Source organism: Numida meleagris, chromosome 5 (genome assembly GCF_002078875.1).
Source record: "Numida meleagris isolate 19003 breed g44 Domestic line chromosome 5, NumMel1.0, whole genome shotgun sequence".
In the NCBI taxonomy this organism is placed as follows: domain Eukaryota; kingdom Metazoa; phylum Chordata; class Aves; order Galliformes; family Numididae; genus Numida; species Numida meleagris.
This window is the reverse complement of record NC_034413.1, coordinates 31,430,029-31,440,001: the sequence shown is the minus strand read 5'-3', so window position 1 is coordinate 31,440,001 and position 9,973 is coordinate 31,430,029.

Below are 9,973 nucleotides of genomic sequence, written 5' to 3'. Positions count from 1 at the left end.
AATGCTGCAGAACATTGTTTCTCTTTCACTGTAATACACACGTCTCAGCGTAATTTAAGTCCATCAGTTTAAAAATGATTTGTTCCCTGTACATGTCTTATCAGCAATAATTAGCATTTAAAGATACGTGCTCATCAAACCCCTCTGCACCTGTGCTGCAAAATCAAAATGTAGACCAATCTAAAGTTGAAGCATTACCTTTTTTAATTCCTCCAGGTGTTGCTGCTCAAAGCTGGCAGTTAGTAGCGATGACAATTATCCACAAGTGTGAGATTAAAGATAAGGAAGCGAGGGAATTCTTCCAGTCCTCAGGAACAGAAACAGCTAGGAGTCCATACAGCGAAAGAAGTTAACCTTTGTTGTTATGAGGATGGCTGTAAGAAGCTGGACAACCTGTCACCACCGGAGCAATAGCATTTGTCAGTTCGCAGGTCCGAAGTTATTTTGAGCAGCGTAAACCATGTGCCTGCAGAGCATTCCACCTCATTGGACAGGAGAATATCGAGCACAGGGAATCCACTGCTCCGACAGCACCTATGGGCACTGAGTGCCTTCTGCTCACCCATGAAACAGACCCTACAGGTGCTTATATGGGTTTTGCAGATGCATCCAAGAGGCACTTTTGTGGCACCTTGTCATCTGGTGTATACTTCAGCCTTTAGAATTACTTATTACTGCTGTTGTCTTTACAATTTGATCAGAACTTTAAGATTATAGTCACTGGGAAACATACTAGTGGGTAACAACATAAAAGTTCTGTAAATCCAAATGCAAACTCAGCAAACATGATTTAATAGTAGAATATTTCTGACTTCAAGTGTTTAATTTAATAAACACGTAGAACAACTATGCAGAAATCCTTGAGCTACAAATCCAAAAAATATTGTTTCTAAACTTGTTACTGAGTGCACAGGAATAAACTCCTGAGGGAAAAGTAATTAAAAGAGACAAATGAAACTTGGCTTTAAATGAAATTGAGATGTGGAAGAATTTAAAAGAAAGAATTTAAAAATACTTTAAGCAATACAAAGAATATAGTTTACAAAACTGAGCTACCAGTTAAAACCATGAGTGACTAAAACCTGCCACATCACGTGGAAAATGCAGAGAATAGTTTTTCTTTTTTACTCATCTTAGCAGCAACAACAACAGCAGAATCTGAAATTCTACATCATTCAGCTTACAAAAAATGCTGCTTGAATGTTGATATATTACTAAAAATTCTCATTACAATGCTAGTTTTAAAATATTAGTAAAATGATATGCATATATAGTGAAGAGTTGAATTATAGCCATTTTGACAACTAATGATGTAACTAACTGGCCATCTGATCTTAGTTCTCCCAAGTGAGCTCTCCTGCCAGAAAAGAAGTTCTCCTGTGGTTCTTCAGAGAGAAGTTTTATGAGGCGTAGCAGTATGAAAGATCAAAGGTAAAGGCAGTTCTCTTCTGAAAATTTTCCTTGGTGTGCTGCAGGTGGTTATCTTTTGTTTCTCTCTTTTTGTAAATACCGTTGTCAGAACAGCTCGTGAACATCATCTTGTGATTTTGTTTCTTCAGTGATATGGTAGAATTGCATAGTTGAACTCAGACCTTCTTTTGGGGACAGGATAGGCATTTTATGGGTTCAGTGATGTCTAATGTAACTTTACACCTGGATCAGAGATCTAATGTATTCTTTATAATGTCTGTAACAGTAGATGTGATCCATACAGTGCTGGCAGGAATGACACGTGGATACAGTACTGCATACTACTGTGGCTTGAACATTAAAATATCTGTACGTGAAAGCTACAAAGTCTGAAGCCCGAAAATAAAGTTTGGCATATCTGATAAAATAGCTGTAAATCCACATGGACCTGGGCTGAAACAGAATTATTAAAAAATGTGCAGGGAGTCTTGTGGAGCTGTGAGCTGGTGTTTGTGCATAACACACAAAATTAAGCAATCTAAAGTAGCTATTCAATCTGATCCAAAAAAGCCCACAAAAATATTCTACTTTGAGAGAATTTTATGTAAGATGCTAGAATTTCAAAAGCATTTAACAACCTGTACGACAAATTAACTAAGGGTTATGCAGAAAGCACAGCATTGAGAAACCTTAAAATTGAGTGACTAACAGACCGAGCATATTAACAGCAGGTGGTACAAGGGTAAAACCTCCACGAAGCAGAATAAATCAGGGCATATGCTAAATGTGCAGGTCACTACAGAGCCATCATCTTCAGAGAGTAGTAACATCAGAAAATTTCAGTTTGCAAATAACAGCATAGAGTCCATGAAAATACTAATGTACCTTAGAGACTGTTTTTAGAGGACAGTCAGCTTCGGCCTTTGACTTTCGAGCACTAGAAGTCGTACTGGGGCACTTGAAGATATCATGATCTCCAGCTTTATGTTGTTTTGACTTTGCTGGCTAGCGGAAGGGAACGTCTATCTCTCTGCCATTAGGCTTAGTGTTCTAGAATAAAATACGTGAGCACTAGTTCTCACCAGATCTTGTCTGTCAAAGCCCGAAGAACCTTTAAAAGTGCAAGGAGTGAGTCTTAAAATGGACCTTGATATGTGGCTGGCTGGCTGTTATTCCACAGTAGGATTATCAGACAGTAACTGTAAACCTCCACCATTTATGATTATTGGAAAATACTTGATCTTCTAGATATTGTGATGGAGTTGGTATAATCCTATTAATAGCATGTGCTGAACCATTCATTGAGAAATGAGATAGCTTACACATTATTCAGCATAGGACAACTGGCAGATATTCATGTGGACTGCCCAAAATTATGTAAAGAGCTTGCAGTGTTTTTTGGTGGCCATTTGAAAACATCCCTTAATACCACACATATTGACTGGACTGACAATAAGCCTGCAAATATGGCTGTGGCTGGGAAGTACCCTCTGAAACATGGTATAAGAGAATTTCAGAGCTTTGGAAAGTAAAAAAGAAAAGCATCTGAAGATCTGAAGAAGTCACTGTCCCTTCCAACATTAATCATTTTTTGAAACAGCTTGGAGAAGAAGCAGGGCTTAGCTTGCTGTCCCAGAGTAACAGAAGCACACAAGCACTTCTTTGGGGCATAAGGCTGCAATAATTCCAAGGTCACCATTAACTCCACAGATAGGACAGTTTCATCTACCTAGCATATAGTATATATTTGCCATATTAGTTTGTAAGGAGAAATTATCTGCTTCAAGCTACCTCAACTTCACAGTTACACATGTTCAAAGCTTTATTTTTTGGCTTTAGGGGTTAGTGCAGGAAGTAGTGCTGACAGCTGCAGGTTGGCAGTAAGCTTTGGGACAGACATTACTGGACATCCCTGCTTAGTTTGATACTTCTTGCAGAAGCTAGTGCTGAAAAACTGCTGGACAAATTTCAAAGTCACAAAGAGACCTCAAAACCACAAGTCACAGAGCGTGCTACAATTACGCTTCCTTCTGGAGATGATCAATCACTGTGAGCAACCTCTGTCTACTCCTCCCCTGCATACCCAGAACTGTGCTGCTCTTCACAGCCTGTCCAATGTTTCAGTTAAACACTCATCATCATCAAAGGCCTGGATATACTCTGGTGTTTTTGCTTACGAGAGTAGCTTGTGACTGCCTCACACATCCATGTCTCTGGTAATGACAGCTCATTCTAATATCCTCTCATCTTTGTTCTGTTATTATTTCAGAAGAAGGTATCAGTGCTCAGTATGTTTATTCTGGGGCAATAGAAAGTGCAACCAGTGTCTACAGGAGAAACAGATAAAAATTATTACAGCTCACCAATCTCTTGGCTTAATTCTTAAACCAGTAAGGATCTAAAGGAATTTGCAGTATGGTTAAAGATAGAGGCATGTTACAGGTTGTGACTTTGTACTCAAAGTGTTGGCCGATGGGCAAGTGCGGATTGTTGTTGCCACGTCTGCCTCTGCAAGGGATAGGCAAGAGTGCTGAGGCAGATCCAGAGATAGCTGGTATAGTCTACATATCAGATTGGCAAAAAAGTAACAAAAAAAAGAAAATAAGGGTTCAGTGCTGCTTCTGCATTCAGAGCAAGTAGACTCTGTACTTTGAGCAAAAGTGGGCAATTTCTTTGCCCTAAAAGGACACCTGAGAACAAGACTACATATTAATGTGAAGGACTGCATTTTCTGTATAATTGGAAATTGTACAAATGAAAATCCTCCAGTTTTGTGTGGAAACAATGAACTGATATACAAATAGCAGAAATGACAAATCAGTGTTTGGATTGTCAGCAGACTCATGGCCCACAGCCTCTTTGAGGCTGACAGAGGTTCACATCCATCAAATTGTTATCAAGAAAAGGTGGTATCATATATGTCATAAAAATTTCTTACCATGCTGTCACAAATCCATGAAAGTATGCATTTTAACACTCTGATTCTTGCCATTAAGCTGATAAAGGTGGTATACAACACAATATCAATTTGCTGTTGATTTAGAGGAACATAATATATGCTTTTTAAAATCAAATACTTACTGCCAGTAGATACAATTTAGGTTTCAAATGCACTTTATTAAAGCTCAGTCTAAAAAACAGAAGACATTCAAAAGAAACTACGATATAATACTTTTGTTGTCTATTTTCATACATAATAAAATGTTTTGAGAAAGGACCAAAAAACACATTTAACCCACAAGTTCTATTGTGTATTCTTCTGAGTGGAGCATGGTAAACACCCAATATATGTTACAGCAGCAGACTGTGCAGACAATTACCCATGAATGTGTGGCATTCAATTATACAGAGCAGGAAGACAGTGCTTCTACAGCTATCTTACAAACAAAATGCTTTACCCATTTCTGTTTTTATTCCTATAAAGTCTATATTAAATCTACCTAAACCTAATCTCTAGCATGTGAGCTAATGTCAGTTTGATAATATTTCTCACAATTCCTTTAAAGTAAACCAGAAACAATCTACTTTTCCCAACCAGACACTAATGAAGCATTAGCACTGAATTAATTTAAAGAATCCTGTTTTCATAGAGGTTTAAAAATGCATCTTTTTTGGTACAAAAATAACCAAGGGAATTTTGTGTGTATGTTTTAAAAGTTAAAAAACAAGCAGAATTGATCCTCAGAAAGTGTGCTACTATACCATTTGGAGTATACGACAGTGGATAATAAGATGCTTGTTAAACACAGAAAGGATGAGGAATTGAAATGTGAGAGAGCAGTATCTTTTTCTTGTGCTATGTGCTTTGTATGTTTTTATGTTTGCCCATTAATACATTATTATTGTTGTGAGTTGGTATAGCTTATTTAAAAATCAACCACAGCTACTGAAAGGGTATCTCAAGGTCAGTCTGATTGAAAGGAAGAAAACTTATAAGGGGCATCCAATCTCTGACCTACTTTAAAATGGTAATCTACATCAATTTATCACTATCAGCATAAGGCAGTTGTTTCCAAAGCTAAGAGGTTTATGTCTTGTAGTTAAGGATGAGGGAAACTCCTTAACCTAAAGTTAACTTCAAGTTAGAACTCAAAGTTAGATGTCGGGAGTGTTGCCTGGGAACCATAAAAACTCCTTGTAGTATCCTAATATTCGGCAAATCAGTAGTTAGAACTAGCATAACTAATCTGATCAAACGTTGTGATATTAAAGATTAAATCCCATTTTTTGCACCCTTGCATGAAGAACTAATACTGCATTTAAAGGTTCAGTAATTTGAACAGAATTACAGACTTCAATGAATTATTTTAAGGTCATTGTTCTTTTGGTAAGAAAAGTGTAAACAGCAATTTTCTGAATGTTTCTGGTAAAGCTAGTTCAATAGTGATTTGCAAACCTTGTGTCAAACAATATCAGTTGGATATTTTCTATTCATATCATTTTGCAGTGCATATCTTAGCATAAGCCTGCCAGGTATTGTGTGATTCCAACTCAAATTCTAATTTTAGAAGTGGAGACATATCAGAATGATGAAAGAAATGGTAGTTCCTTCCTGCAGGAGGCTCAAATAATAATGCTGAAACATTCCCTCATCCCTCTCCCTTCAAAATGAATCCATAAATAAAAAATAACAATATTTTGCTTTGATACAGTAGAAATGGTACAGCTGAAAAATGTTATCAGTATTTCCAGAAAATAATAGAGATAATCCCCAGAACAATAGAGAAAATAATAGAGATAATCTCCAGCAACAAATAATTTACATTATGGATGATGATTGTAAAAGGGGATTTGTAACATGCCTTTTTCATTAAAAAAATACTTGTACACAATCTTGAAAGTGTCTCTTTAAGTTGAATTCTCTGCCTTAAAAACTAAAGGACACCAAGTCAGTAGTTCAAATTATCATCTTTTCTTTCTTGTTCTCTACTATCTTTTGTACAATACTATCTTTTATAATATTAGCCTTTAAAATAACTTGGTCAAAGATAGTTGCACAGGAGTTAAGAAAAAGTGTTCACATTTTACTATTTCCTGTGTAGTTAATGTTTTACTGAGTTCCCCCACATTCTTCCTTTTGTAAGGGAATTTCTATTTTTATGTCAGGATATCTCAACAACATTCTACAAGCACCTGTGTTCTTTAATTTGAAAGCATTCAAATTTTAATGTGGATTGTTTATGATTCAAATATAAAGTGCACGTGCTCCATCTGGAAGCGCTCATGTAGCTGAGTAGGCTCTCCTTGAAGTTACCATGATCTCAGGTACAGGTTTTGGTTCACATCAACCTTCATTCTGGAACAGGGTCATTGCTACCAGACAAAATGATTTGTAGAGCACATAGCAAGTACTCATACATAAACAGTTGCCTAAAGAATCAGAAGTTTGATGGAACCTGTTATGTGAGACTGCTTTCAAAAATTGGGGAAAAAATAAAAAACAAAGAAAAAAACAGAAAAAAAAAGAAAATAACACCGATGAGGACTCTTATCTACAAAATCCAGTGACTTAGGGGAGACTATGTCTCATAATCAACAGAAAAACAGATCAGAAGTCAGTGGATTAAAATTTAAAACCCAGAAACTGGATTTAATTGCTGAACAAAATATCAAGGGAGTATGCTGTTCAATTCATGACTTTCTGTGGGCAAGCAAAACAGGAGGAAGCTTGATTTGACACAGATGCCAAAAAAAACCCAGCTTGACTGAAAGGTGTGAGATTTACAGCCATTGTTATACTCTCAGCATCTTCAGAGACTACAGAATCTATTCTGACACTATCGGATTTCACTGTCCTGATTGCAAGGCATGTCTAGTGCGAAACAAGCCAGAGAAGGGTATCTGACAAAACCTGTCTGCTGTCTTCAGTTAATTTGGAGCACTAATGTGCTTTGTAAGATTTGCATTCCTACTGTGACCCTCTCCCATTCCTTCCTTATTTCCTGGCTTTATATCTTGTCTTTTATGACTTTTCTTCTCTTGTTTTAAACGAGAACCATTGAACCACTTAAACAATAAGAACCACTTGTCTGGCTTACCAGAGAAGACTTATTTTGCTGCGTTGTTTCAGGCCTCCAAGAAGAGAACAGTTGTTGGCACCAGCTCAAGTCTGCTGCTGGTACAGGCCTTGTGTAGCTGACACAACAATGGATTGGACTTGTCTTCTTCAGATTACATGTAAGAGAAGGCACTAAGCCAAACACTGTTTTGACTTTTGCTGTTCTTTTCCGAGTTTTGTCCCCCCTTTTTGTGGCTTATCTAATTTGATCTTCAGATACAACATGTTTAGACACTAGCGCTACCGATCTATCCATTTCCATTCGCTTCTCTACCTTTATTTAGAACAGAAATATCCAAAAATCCAAATAAGGTTGTTTATAGCCATGTTAAATACCAACCGAACAGATTGTAAGTAGAACTGATAAAAATAGTGGACATATTTTGTTACCTAAGTCTGAAGGAAAGGAAATAAGGGATGGTTAACTAAAGTGAAAGATGTATTAGAATCACAGCATCATAGAATTAGCTAGGTTGGAAAAGACCTACAAGATCACCTAGTCCAACCATCCACCTACCACCAACAACCCCACTAAACTATGTCTTCCAACTTGTAAACTTCATATTTTGAATATTTGAGTTTTTCCTTTTGTATTGTGCTGAATAATTTTAAATAATTTCCATTGCAGCTATTTCTATGGTTGATATTAAGCAGATGTGACATCTACAGTGTCTGCCTTTGTTAACTGCATAATGTTGTCTGGTGACAGGGTCATACACATGAATGCCTTTTGACTTTGGGTTGAGATTAGCACAACAATGCATTATGGACTATATTTTTAAAATTGGATTAAGAGTCAGTCTACTGAGGTGTATTTGTAACCACATTTCCAATAATACATTTGTCAAACAGCAGTTTACAGTGTAGTCTCTATTCTTATCACTTAAATGGCATTGCACAGAATTTCACCCAGGCTTCTTACAAATAAATTCCAAAATCCTTAAAGAACTGAGAGGCTTCAGTAGGAGTCTAACTATAAATGCTTCTAACGAAAAAGAGACAAGTAAGTGTTGCTATTATTTGTGGAAACCTGATTAATGTGAGTTGCATGGAAATGAGAAAAATACACTCGGGTCTTTGCCTTCTGTCTGCACCAGTAATATATATACCATTTATATAAAATACAAGTATCTTCTGTATCTTTTTTTCTAACTAGGCAGAATGGCTTTCCAAGGTATTTCTTTGCTTTATGTTAGAGGCCCTGAGGCCTACAGCAAGTTAACTACAAAAGGGCCACGTAGGAGGCAGAGGCAGCTTAGCCGAATGGTGGTGCAGATCAAGACCTTCAGAATTTTAGAGGAACCCAAATTAGAATTAATGTCTGGTGTTTTGAACACTAGAGGCTTTGGCACCTGTTACAGATAACAGACCTGTAGAGAAAATCAGCTCTAGGCAAATGCTTAATAGGATAAAACATTCAATAACTTACGCAGTGTCCTGCCTAAAGGTTCATTGCCAGAAAAGAATAAGGAGAGGGCACTCTAGATGGTCTACGTATTAAAAATAATTTCTAGAGACATCTTGCTTCCCAAGCACACTCAGATGAGAGTTTCAGTGGTTTATCAGCAATGATTATTGCAGTTTATGGAAGCTAGGAAGGCCACTGTTGATCAGTTTGGAGGACAGCACCATCATTGACCAGTGATGTGACTAGAGGAATTAGCTGAAGCAGAGAGCTTGATAAGCATAAATCAGACAGCAGGAAAACACTATTTTATGACAGTTTGCTAAAATATTACTGAAACAAACTCCATGGAAAGGAAATATAGTGTATTACAATGGTGTAACAGAATGAACTGCCAAACAGTGCTGTCTGAAGTCCTACAGCTGGGGAGAGATACCATATCCACACGTCACATGGAAGCTATGATCTAGACACATGGTGGCAGCAGAAAAGTATGGCAGTACTGGTGCATAGGGTTAGGGGCATGGCGTGGCCTAGCTGTAGCTAGAGGGATGAATGCTAATACTTGATCCCGTGTGTACAGCATTCAAAAGCAGTGACACTGCCCTGCTGATTGTATAGATAAGGGAAAGTAACAACTTGAGAAGTTCTAAGGCTTCTAAGTTTTTCCTGCTTCCTATTAAAGCATGTCATTTTTTAATGAAATTCTATCTGGGTTAGAATTCTCAAGCTCTGAATCTCATTGGGTGACTAGCAGAAATAGTTAATATTTTACCAGCACTTTGGTGTGTCACCTTATTATACTCACTTGAGATCAGTTTGCCTGCCCCTCCCAGTTATTCTGGCGCTCTTACCCTCATGCTGCCTCATCAGTCTGGAACTCCTTCCCCCAGGCCACTGAGTCATCTTCCCACTTTAAATGTTGCTTTCTTCATTGTAATTTTAAACTGACTACCATTATAAGATAATTTGTGAACATTTATATGAAGATGCATTGCAAACATTACATGTATAGATACTAGCTAACCTTCAATTTTTTTTTTTCTTAGGATTCAATATTACTGACAGAATTAATTTTAGAAACTGTTGATTTTGGCAAA